Raw genomic sequence first — 5,971 nt, 5'->3', positions numbered from 1 at the left:
TTTTCTCCATTTCAATTAAGACATAGACAACCAGGTGTGAGGAGTTCCTTACTAATTACTGAACTTAATTTATCAATCAAGTACAAGGGAGGAGCAAAAACCTGCAGACACTCGGCCCTCCGCGGAATGAGTTTGACAAGGCAAGACAATAGCGCCACCATTTGGCCTGATGAGGTAAATACAGAACTTTAACCTGTATAGCAAGATGCAAGTCCTATCAATCTATAGAGAATGATAGAAGCCTCTTGTTGCCAAAACACCGTTTTAGCAACATTGAGGGAAGCCCTGCTTCCACCATGCTTCCTCCATTTTAAAGTAGTCAGTGGGGTGGGGATTCCTATGGGTTGTAGACTCAATGACGCTGCCCATGCAGTTACAGACGCTATGATGGCACAGATATAAAGATGAGTCCTCTATATATCTCTATGTATCAGTCATGTAATTTCATTCAAGTTTGCATTTTGCAACAATATATATATATATATATATAATTTTTTAAAATCCAGATCAGGCCATGGTCCCTGGGACAACAACTCAAAAAATGTTGGTCACATACTCATATTCAGCAGATGTTATTGCGGGTGTAGCAAAATGCTTGTGAAAATATAGAAGTTATTTCCGGCTATATGTAATAACACAAAAATTGTTCTGGGCTAATAATGTAAGAAATAACACCCCAAAATATACACTGCAAAGTTGCTTAGGAGCTCCCCAGCCTGTCCCAGGATGCCCTCTTCCCCCATCCTTGGTCAGGAGGTCAACAAACTCTTTTGGAAACAGAAGATCAGAAAGGCTGCCGGCCCAGACAAGGTCTCTCAAGCCATATTTAAGCATTGTGCTGACCAGCTCTCCCCTGTTTTCACTGAAATATACAACCAGTCACTAGAGCAATGCACTGTTCCTGCCTGTTTCAAATCTTTCATCACTGTTCCAGTCCCGAAAAAACAAAAGGTGTCCTGTCTGAAGGATTACAGACCTGGTGTCCTGTCTGAAGGATTACAGACCTGGTGTCCTGTCTGAATGACTATAGACCTGGTGTCCTGTCTGAAGAACTAAAGACCTAGTGTCCTGTCTGAAGGACTACAGACCTGGTGTCCTGTCTGAAGGACTACAGACCTGGTGTCCTGTCTGAAGGACTACAGACCCGGTGTCCGGTATGAATGACTACAGACCTGGTGTCCGGTATGAATGACTACAGACCTGGTGTCCTGTCTGAATGACTACAGACCTGGTGTCCGGTCTGAATGACTACAGACCTGGTGTCCGGTCTGAATGACTACAGACCTGGTTATCTGTCTGAAGGACTACAGACCTGTAGCGCTCACCTTGGTCATCATGAAAACCTTTGAGCGCCTGGTACTGTCCCATCTCTAAACCATCACTGACGCCTCCCCTCGACCCACTGCAGGTCACCTACAGAGCTTACAGGTCTGTGGACAACGCTGTTACCGTGGGCCTAGACTACACCTCAAACATCTGGAAAATCCAAAGACATACAAGGATATTGTTTGTGAACTTGAGCTCTGTGTTCAATACCATCATGTCAGAACAACTAAAAGACAAACCCTCCAAGCTGAATGTGTCCAGCTCCATGTCAGTGGATCACTGACTTCCTGACCAACAGGACTCGTCACGTGAAGCTGGGAAAACGCCTTTCGGACTCTTTATCCCACAGCACTGGAGCGCTGTAAGGACGCGTGCTCTCACCTCTACACTACACCAACTACTCACGTATGCAGGCGACACCACTCTGGTTGGTCTCATCAACGAAGACGATGAGTCCAGGTACAATGGAGAGGTCGATCAGCTGGTGTTCTGGTGCAGTCTCAATAACCTGGAACTCAACACAGACAAAACTGTGGAGATGGTTTGTTGACTTCAGAAAATGCCCCCACCACCAGATTGATGGCTCAGCTGTTAGCACGGCTGAATCATTCACATTCCCGGGAACCATCATTTCCCATAACCTTAAGTGGGAGGACAACATCACAGTGGACAGCAAGAAGGTACCCCAGCGGATGTATCAATAGTTGAGTTCATCCTCATCTCCTCCATCGCCATCTGGTTTGGGTTTGAAGCTGCTCACTACAAGGGCAAATTACAATGCATTGTCTGGTCTGCAGAGAGGGTTATCGCTGGCTAGCACCTGCCCTACATCGAGGTTCTGCATGACTCCAGGGCAAGGAAGTGTGCAGGAAAGATCATAGCCGACCCCTCCCACCCCGGTCACCCCCTCCACCAAAAATTCACCTCACTCACGACCTAAACCTTCCCCCACCGGAAACGTTGCTTCCCCCGGGCTGTGGCCCTAACCAACCGGCCATCCGGCCTAGAGACTAAAGGACTATGTACTCGATGTGGCTCGATTTGTATATTTGTTAATTATCTTATAGCTCTTTGCTCACTTACCTAGTTGTATATATGTATGTAAACGTTGTTTAAAATCTGCTGTCTGTCTAAATCACCATATGAAATGGTAAAATTCTGAGTTTGTGTAAATGTACTTGGTGAAGGTGATTCTGACGTTGGATTTCTTCATGGTTTTACACTGCTTAGAAACGCCTAAAATGGCTATACTGCTTCTTACCTTATCATAATCCTAATAATCCTTATCATAATTGCACAACGTTTTGCAACGGAAACCGTTTACTGTTTACTCTAGGAACCAAACGGAACGAAACGGGACCTACCTGAATTTGTCCAATATAAACTCTCGTTTTCATTACAAACTGTTTCCTGTTTAGAGTAAACCGGTTCCATTACAAAACGTTTTGCAAAGGAATCTGACTAATGAATACACCCCTGGGATATAATCATTAATACAAACCGTGCACCTAAAACGAGAGCTTCTATTTGGCAAATCCAGGTAGGTCCCACCCCGTTTCATTCCGTTTAAGAACATTTTTACCACAGGATAGCCATGTTTTTGCTACATCGCGAATGAGAACATTACAGAAATTTAGGGCGGCCTATGTTTTAGTCTCGTGGATTTAACCCAAAGGCACATTTGGATTCATTTGGAAAAAAAGGGCGTTACTTCCGTAACCAGGTAGAGGTCCGTGGCCGGAGTGAAACTTCCCTGTAAACGTGAAGTCACAGGTGCATAATTTATTATTTCCTTGATTCAATGTCAATACCTAACCACTAGAGAGAGGCATTAGACCAGCTGTTTTAATGGGCCTACAAACAATATGCTCATGTTGTGTGGGCGCCCAAATTAGAGTTGAGTTGCAGAATGGGGCTTATTGATTAAACTGGTCAATTAACCACTCGTTTATTTTTTATCAGACTTAAAGGTGTAGATCAGGGGTGGGAAACTCCAGTCCTTGGGGACCGGAGTGGTGTTACTTTTTCCCCATCCCTAGCAAACACAGCTGATTAAACGAAATGCGTTCTAAACTGAAGATCATGATTAGTTGAATTATGAAGTCAGGTGTGTTAGCTGGGGTTGGAGCAAAAGTGTGACACCAATCAGGCCCCCGAGGACTGGAGTTGCCCATCCCTGATATAGATATTGCTCAGGTTGATAGATTGGGTATCATGACTGCAAGTCAAATCTAACAAAGATACTTCTTTCAACTTTTTTCTAAAGATCGGACACTTCAATTTTCGCCTAAATTGACATACCTAAATCTAACTGCTCAGGACCTGAAGCAAGGATATGCATATTCTTGATACCATTTGAAAAGGAAACACTTTGAAGTTTGTGGAAATGTGAAATGAATGTAGGAGAATATAACACAGATCTGGTAAAAGATAATACAAAGAAAAAAAACATTTGTTTTTTGTTCTATCATCTTTGAAATGCAAGAGAAAGGCCACAATGTATTATTCCAGTTTAGGCGCAATTTAGATTTTGCAATGTATGTGCAAAGTTTTAGATTGATCCAATGAACCATTGCATTACTGTTCAAAATGTTGTATTATGTCCACCCAAATGTCCCTAATTTGTTTATTGACATTTTCAAGTCCATAACTGTGCACTCTTCTCAAAAAATAGCATAGTATTCTTTCACTGTGATAGCTGTAAATTGGACAGTGCAGTTAGTTTAATGAGAATGTAAGATTTCTGCCCATATCAGATATGTCTATATCCTGGGAAATGTTCTTGTTACTTACGTCATGCTAATCACATTAGCGCACGTTAGTTCAACTGTCCTGCGGGGGGGAACCGATCCCATAGAGGTTTTAAAATGCAGGGTTTCTTTTAGTTTTTTGTTTGGTTTCGGTTCCTCCTCAGTGAACTGGTCTTGTTTTAGATGGGGAAACTCTGGTGTGTCTGTTGCCATGACCACATCTGGACATGCAGACTAAAACAAGAAAATGGGTATGGTGAGGTAAAAATAAATGCCACTGGAATCAAATAATCCCTCTGGTGTTTGACATCTCCTTTTTCTGAGCCACTCTGAAAAAACATCTTCAAAGCAATACCAGATACCCTCTTCAACCTGTACTAGTAACTTTCATATGCACGTGACATATTCATTGGCTGTGAAAATAAAATGACACATAGAGAGGCGTGAAGTGTGATATGCTACTTGTAATCTGCATCCCAAATGGTACCCTATTCCCTATGTACTGCATTACTTTTGACCAGGGCTCATAGGCTAGTAACCGAAAGGTCGCTGGTTCGAATATACAAGTCGACAATGTGAAAGTCTGTCGATGTGCCCTTGAGCAAGGCACTTAAACCATATTTTGCTCCATGGGCGCCGTACTTCTATGGCAGACCTCATAAAACAAAACATTTCACTGCACCTATCCGGTGTGTGACAATATTATTATGATATTTTGTGATTTATAGAGCTTACTGTAAATCAGAGAGTAGCATGTCTGTTCTACACAATATAATTCCATCTGCAGATTCTCCACATTCCATAACGTTGAAACCACTTCAACAGACAGCGAGGCGCTGAAATAACTGTACAAGATACAGCCACTCTGTAGGTCTATTTTATCAGAGGGAGAGAAATTCTTAGTCTCCAGGGTGCATCCTGGTCATGTATTCAGTGGAGTCCGATGGACAAGTACGATGACAAGGACATCAATTTTCAATCAATTGTATCCGTTTCAGCTCTACAGGCTGTATCTATTCCATGGAGAGTAGAGAGATCAATATGTTTTTTAATAGTTTACAGTAATTACATTTTTTATTTAACCTTTATTTAACTAGGCAAGTCTACCGACACCAGTGAGCCAGCAATATGATTAATATCAAAGGCTTCTGCTGAACAGACAGTTATGCCCATCACGATACATATTTTAGAGATGATTTAATAACAGTGTGCTACAACACACACACACACACACACACACCACACACACACAGCAGGAGATTTAGCACCTAACAGGCACCTCTGTCTCCTCTGGCTGATATTAGTTATGTCCTACAACACCGAACCTCCACTAGGAGCTAATAACAATATGTAGTCATAGAGTGCCACAAATGGCATGCTATTCCCTATATAATGCACTACTTTGAAGCAGGGCCCATATGGTTCCAGTTGAGGAGCAACCACAGTCTCTCGTGACAGACTGACCAGCATTCCTCTACACCCACAATAACATCTGCTAAACACATGTGACCAATAAAATTAGATTTGACTGTTTCTATTTATTTAACTAGGCAAATCAGTTAAGAACAAATTCTTATTTACAACGACGGCCTACCCCCGGCCAAACCCGGACGACACTGGTCCAATTGTGCGCCACCCAATGAGACTCCCAATCACGGCCGGTTGCGATACAGACTGGAATCGAACCGGGGTCTGCAGTGACGTCTCTAGCACTGAGATGCAGTGCCTTAGACCGCTGCGCCACTCTGGAACATTTAATATGTAGTCCCTCGATGGGGGACGTATCAGATATTAAACTGATAAAAACAGATACTACACTTGATCTTAGCCAAAAGGCCGAGGTCCCCAGGTTAAGTAAGCCAAGACATCATACAGACACACAGTCAGAGATAGTA

The 5,971-nt window shown here is 42.8% G+C and overlaps 1 pseudogene; it reads right to left on the bottom strand.

Annotated features, from left to right (window-relative positions):
• Positions 1-5,793: 5,793 nt before the first annotated feature.
• LOC118943662 lies at positions 5,794-5,921 on the bottom strand (annotated as a pseudogene).
• Between the last annotated feature and the right edge of the window lie 50 nt (positions 5,922-5,971).

The sequence above is a fragment of the Oncorhynchus mykiss genome, chromosome 22, assembly GCF_013265735.2.
Source record: "Oncorhynchus mykiss isolate Arlee chromosome 22, USDA_OmykA_1.1, whole genome shotgun sequence".
NCBI classification, from domain to species: Eukaryota; Metazoa; Chordata; class Actinopteri; order Salmoniformes; family Salmonidae; genus Oncorhynchus; species Oncorhynchus mykiss.
Note: the sequence above shows the minus strand (reverse complement) of the source record. Positions and strands in the feature narration are given on the sequence as shown.